Genomic DNA, 6,964 nt, shown 5'->3' on the forward strand with positions numbered 1-6,964 from the left:
AAGTCTGTGAAAACATGAAAAATCTACACTTTTAACACAATACGTACCTGAAAACATAGTCATGCAACAAATATTACCACCGTGAAGGTTAAACTGTGGACAGTAGGGCAGAAACATGTTGATTCAACTCAAGATTGCAGTATAAGCAGGGCCATAGCTAGGATTTTAGAAATACAAATGAATCCTGGATGAGTTTCTTATAGATAAGAGTGGTTGATCACTTTCTAAAACCTCTCTCTCTAAAAAAGCGACTAAATGTCTTATTTTTATATGAATGTTGTAAAAAATGTAACCATATGTGAGGAAAGCAGGCGTATACTGTATGCCGACGTATACTGTTCATTTAAACCTCCAAAATTACATGATTATACGAGGCTGTATACACAACGAGATCTGAAATAATGGAGCAGGAGGCCTACATTTCAAAATATAAGATGATGTAATAAGTAGCAGACTGTTTCCACACCTGATTTCCACTAAAAAAATGAAATTAACATTTGCCCTCATCCCCCAAAATTACTGAGGACATGACATCAGTGGCCACAGTTGTAGCTACAGCGTCGAATATAACGCGTTTCTTTTAATTTGTCCAGGGGATGGACAGAACAGCAATAGTGCATTACACTTCAATTGTTTCTCTTATTTTGTCCACCCTCTAGACATAATAATAGTGACTACATACAACATAACGTAGTCCAACACAACAGCAACACAAAATCACCTAAAAGTTCAATCAACACTTGTCTGACAGAATCTGAAACCTTCAAGTTATATTTAGATATTACAGGTGTTCATGGTTTTCTGTCCACTCCCCTGGACTGCTTTAACACAGATGAAGTATTCGTAAATGCTCAAAATAAATGGAAATTATAAATCTACTCCTTTATTTTAAAAGAATATGTCACTTTCTTGAGCCACCTCATGTAAAAACATGTAAAAATAACACCGGACACACTGTACACATTTTCTTACAAACTTGGTGATTGCAAAATATTTATTAAGTTACTTCTAAGTTTCTTCTCTGTATGTACACAAGCTTGTAGTGGGTCATTTTTGAGCGAGAGGTTGTCACTGAGGATGATGTACTGTCCATATAAAACTGAAAATTGAGTCTACAGAATTGAGAAAATTCCCTGCGACCACTTTCTGTCCATGTGAAGATTACAGTATAGGCTTTGATTTACCGGCAGCTGAACGGAGGAGCAGCTACAGCAGCGTGCTGTCAGCCGGTGCCAACTGAGGAATGTGAAAGCTCCTGTACGCAACATGAGGCCTCAGATGGAGATATGACAAGCTAATGGCCCCTGACCCGCCCGCTCAGACAGAGATCAGCCATGAGAAAAATGTAATGTTCTGCAGAGATATGTCAGACTAAAAGACATGACAGGACTTCTGATGAACACTTAAAGACTCTTATGTAATCATACTGAGGTATTTACCAAGTAAGAGGGGAAACTTATTTCAATTGGAGCTCTATTTTGTAAGTATCTGCATGGATTAATAAGAAAGTTTGGGAAGTTTTTCACCCAGTTCCCCATAAAACATATTTTTTCACCTATGTAGATTGTTTTGGTTTTATTTGCTAAGATTTCACAAGACTTCTTACACAATCAAGAAAAATTGCATTTAAAAACTTAACAGTAATGTGTATTTGGATAATCAATGAACCTGTTACCCCCCAAAAAACGCACAAACCTCACTGTCAACATTTGTCATTTGTCACTTTTTCCTCTTACACATCTCTTACCCACAGGTGCATCGGTCATTTCAAACTCACGCTGTGAAACCGAACATTGTTCAAACCCACGGAGCCTTATTTTAAATTCTAGAGGAGATCACAGCGTTTCTAAGGATAACCAACATTTCAGGTTTAGTTGAGGGTGAAATGTGTATAAAACGATGCACAAGACATGTAGAATATTTCCGACATAATCAGACAAAATGCAATTAGATGATTTTTTTAAATGCCGAAGCAACTTAAAGAGAAATAAAAGGGAAACAGCCGTATTAAAGTAATACACTCAATGAAAAGTGTCCACAGTAGAGGTTACTTATCACAACTAACTGACCAACAAGAAGTCCCGAGACCTAAAAGACAAAAATAGTTCTTTGTCATCGCCTTAAAGCAACTCATATGAGTGTTTTCTCGTCTGGCACCCTTATTGACATGAACACATCGTTTGTCACGGCCCTCCTAAACTTCATTTCTACCGTTGCTTCTTAGAGAGGACAGCCATTATTTGCATAGTCGCAATCGGGTCATTTGTAAATACTGTTTATGAAAAGACACATTTCTGTTGAGTTTTATCAAATGTCATGTTTTCAGTGCTTTGAGCAGGGAAAAAAATCCATTTACCTTCATTGTACTGAGGTGATTGCACAACTTCCAGAGGTGGATATCTCAAAATCTCAGTACATAAAACTACTTGAGTGGCTCGACACCACTCAGGGCAGGTGGTAAAAGAGATTTGTGTTAACTGACTATTTAAATTACATCGGGCGACATAACATGATGACTCTGTTTTGTTGTTTTCCTGTGTGTGAAAATTGCATCTTAGACACTGCTGTAATTTAAATCCATTATTTGATGAGTATTCTCAATTTTGGACTTGACTTGGACCCTTCAGTTCTTACACTTACTTCCTGGGGCTCCATAGTTCCTGGAAATGTTAGGTTGAACAAGGTCTTTAGTTAAATCCAAAGTGAGTTAGAAGTCCTAAACGACCAGGGTTATCAATATCAATCAGTGAGAAGTGCAAGGTTGAAAGCCACAGGCTGTAGCCTCAGTTTGTAAATTATTAGTCCGTGGAGCCTGCTAGCTCGTTTGATTTACTTTTCAATGAAACTGACTGGATCATAACAATTTTTTAGCTGAAAATGTCTCTCCTCTGAGGGGCTTCAGGGTGGTAGTCTGTTTAGCCCTCAACCTCCACCACAGTGCTATAGAATAGATCTAAAAGAATTACACTCACTCAGACTCTGTTTCCTCATATAATCACACAAAGGGATTTTTCTTGAAAATGATCATAAATCACAGGCCGGATCAATACACCAGGCCCAGGCTGCACTAGCCTGATAACACAATCAATACAGGGTATTTGGATTTTAATTAATACATGACAGCGCCTCAGCCCTGAAACAGTGAAATATGACCCCGACCCCTTTTGAAATACGCCCTGCAGAGCATCACATGCAGCCCTGATATCTGCTACAGCTCATCAGATGTCGATGTGATCTGGTACCTGAGGTGCTAAAGGAACGGAGGGTAGAGAGAGAGAGAGGTGGAAAAGCAGCGAGACTAAGAGTTTACAGCCGTGTTAGCAGCTTGTTCGGGCTGTACTTAAAAATATATTACGTTTGTTGCAGACTAAATACATTTCTACATGCAGTATTCTGACATTTATGAGTCTTACTCTGGCTTTGCAATGAGTGTGAAGTTACATCTCTGATAGTGAAAATTGGTTATAAAAATGTTATGCATATTCATGCAGAATAACGACTGAAAATAAAATTTCTAATTTAATCTATAACATAAAAACGAGTCTCTTCCAAATATTTTTTAAAAAAACTGGTTAATGTGAAAACAAGACCAAGAGTCTAGAACCATAATAGTGGATAAGTACAATGGTGTTTGAACTTAAAGGGGACATAACAGGATTTTTGTGATTTTCTGTTATTTTTGTACTGTCATGATGTAGAATGACCACGTTAAACATTGTCAAAAATCCAAAAAAATGAGGTGAATGTATGTAAAAATACCGCCTGAGAGCTAAAAGCCATCTTGCCCTGAAAGCTTTGTTTGCAAAGTTTCCTCTACTTCCTCCTTGTGATGATGTCAGATTGTTCACACATGCCCACAAACACCCGTCTGTTTGACCATTGTTGCTAAGGTTGCTCTATGGGTTGTTCATGTTCTCCACTCATGTATTTCGGATTGGATTCAGGCTTGAACATGTACGAATGTATTTGAGAAGTTTTCATTTCAAGTAAAGAATACTGCTTAAATCTACTACTACTCCTACTGGCCAATCAGAACAGAGTGGGCTCATCGGGAGGGAGGCCTTAAAGAGACAGGAGCTAAAACGGCCTGTTTCAGACAGAGGCTGAACTGAGGGGCTGCATAAAAGGCCAGTATAACATAAATATAGAGTTTTCTGAACTGTGAACCATGCAAAGATATTCCAGTAGAGCCCCAGAATATGAATATAGACCAAGAAATATGCGTGATATGTCCCTTTAAACTAACATTAACATGCTAACATGCTCACAGTGATACGGATATAATGTTTCCCATGTTCACCATCTTAGTTTAGCATGTTAACATTTGCTAATTAGCATTAAACACAAAGTAACTGATGGGAATGTCTTTAGCTTTGCAGGAATTTGGCCCTAAACCAAAGTAGACAGCTCAAACATTTGGCCTAATGATGACGCTAGATGAAAAGTTGTCACGACTCAAAGTTGTTGTGAGGGGAACATGAATCTCTGCACCAAATTTTTATGGCAATCCATCCAATATTTGTCAAGATATTTCACTCCAAACCACAAATGGCAACGTCATGGTGGTGCTAGAGGATATGTTAGGGGATCACCAAAGTCAGTAGGATTCAACTTCTAGGAAACATGAATGTTTGTGCCAAAATTTGGGCCGATCCAGCTTATAAATATTGAGATATTTCACTTGATAAGCTAAAAAGTTGACCTGCTGATGACGTTAGAGGAAAAGTCAGGGGAATCACCAAAATCAGAGTGATTCATCCTCCGGGGACAATGAGTGTCTGTACAAATTTTCATGGCAATCCATCTAACAGATGTTGAGCTATTTCAGTCTGGACCAAAGTTATGGTGTACTGACCTAGCTTGTCGAAAAACAAGAGGTTGATCACTTCAGTCCATCCTCACGTCCCTCCAGAGAGACCAGTAATTGTCAAAGCTGATATGGAAGCTCAGACCCAGACAGGCTCCCTCGCAATATCCAAAACCTTCACTCAGCAGTTATTGCAGCTGAATGGGAGCAGGTCCTTCATCCCAAAACACAAAGCAAACGGAGAATAGACCAAAAAGAAATCAAAAGTGAACAAAGAGGGATTGAACAGAGAGCGGAGAGTGATAGACAGCACCGAGACAGGGCTGTTAGGTTATGTAGACTGAGGGCTGAGTGGTCGGGAAATTTCTGATCGCTTTAATTCACTACACCCAACTTGGCCAGCTCTCTCCCCCTCTCTGCTTTTATCTAACACTGTGTTTCTGTATTGATTTTTTTCTTTATCTTCAAGGCTGGATAAGAGGACAGAGAACTACGGGAGCGAGAGTGAATGGAGAACTTTCCTGAAGATTGCTGCTATTCTCCAGCTTATTGCCTCCTGTCCTTCATGGTTTCACATGACGTCCCGGGTGTCAGGATCGCCTTCAAGCTGTAAATGAGGAAAGCGATGATACCAGTGGACTGGGATCAAAAAAGAAGGAAACTGGCTGAGGTAGAAAGAAATGGACAAAAATGAAATAAACCACTGAAAGTGTGGGATAATGCAAAATCAGTGTAAATATTCGTTGGAGCGCAGGCAAGAAACAAGAGAATATTTCCTTCAGGGAAGTTTTTTTTGTTTGAGGAAACTCGGGAAGGTCTTGAGATAATCTCTCCATTTAGAGCAGCATGGGAGAAACAGGAATGCAGATCAAAACACCTCCTCAGCTGCTGTTTTCTTACACATAAAAGCTTCATAATGATATGTTTGGGACTTTGTTGACGGTCAGACTTACACGAGAACCACCTAACGGCAAAGAAAGCTGCAAATTTCAGGAAAAAAAAAAAAAGATTATTCCTTCTCACAAACTTGCATGCCAATTACAACAATGGATGCAGTAAAACATTACTTAATTACAAGCTTTGAGCAAGTAACATCTGAGGCTGGTGCAGGAAGACTCAGAATGCAATATAATGTAGACGCCTCCTGCACATGAAATACATGAAATGCTTTTATGATGAAAAATCTTGTTTGGAGCAGATTATTAACTGGGCGTATCTAAGTCGGAAGTTATCACATTTCTAGAAGAGATAAATAGGCATCAGGGAAAAGATTTCTTGAAACAAAGAGGAGATTGTCTTGAATGTACCAGCAGGATGCCCTTTCTTATCCCAGAAAACAATTAGGCAGCACAATTGTTTCAGTTCGAATAAGAATACATTGTTCCAGATCAAAGTAAAAGTAAGAAGTCTTTTCAGAGCTGACTAACAAAGCAGACGACCCACAGGTAGCCTTTTGTTTCGCTTCTAGCGTTCGCAAAAACTGCATTTCATATCAACGCTGACAAATAATCTTGTTGGCAATCCCTTAATCTGGTGATCCAGGATTTTTTTTTTTAAAAGAAATCAAGAAAATTATGATGTTTTCAGATACTGTGACTCCTCTGAAGTGACAAACATTCTCAATTTGTGTTTTTGTACCTAAACGTGACACAAACCAGTGATAGAAAGTACATTTACTTGAATATTTCTGCTTACTCCACTACATTTCTTTAACAGCTTGTCACTACATGGTTTCAAATCTTAAGCGTTTTTCTATAATATTAAATATGCACGACTAAATAAGCAACAATCAAAGTTTAAGTAAGAAAAAATGATGCATACATATTATTTATTAAGACTCAAAACACTCATCAGCTCAGCTGTGTCAGGACTGTGTGGGTGTGTAATCACATCAGATTTGATTGATTTGAACAATCCCACAACATCACATTTTGATATAAATGTTGCTAAATTGTGATTGGATCATGGAGGTACGTTAATGTCTTTATTTCTAAGATTTTGGGGTGATTTATTTGCTTTAATCAGACAGCGACAGTGTAGATACAGAGAGTAAACATGGGGAGCAAGAGAGAGAGGTACGACATGCAACACATGTTCCTGCCTGGAATCGAAAACAAGGATGTTGCGGTTAGGTGGTATGCACCTTCATCATTTGGC

Source organism: Thunnus thynnus, chromosome 15 (assembly GCF_963924715.1).
Source record: "Thunnus thynnus chromosome 15, fThuThy2.1, whole genome shotgun sequence".
Classification (NCBI taxonomy): Eukaryota; Metazoa; Chordata; class Actinopteri; order Scombriformes; family Scombridae; genus Thunnus; species Thunnus thynnus.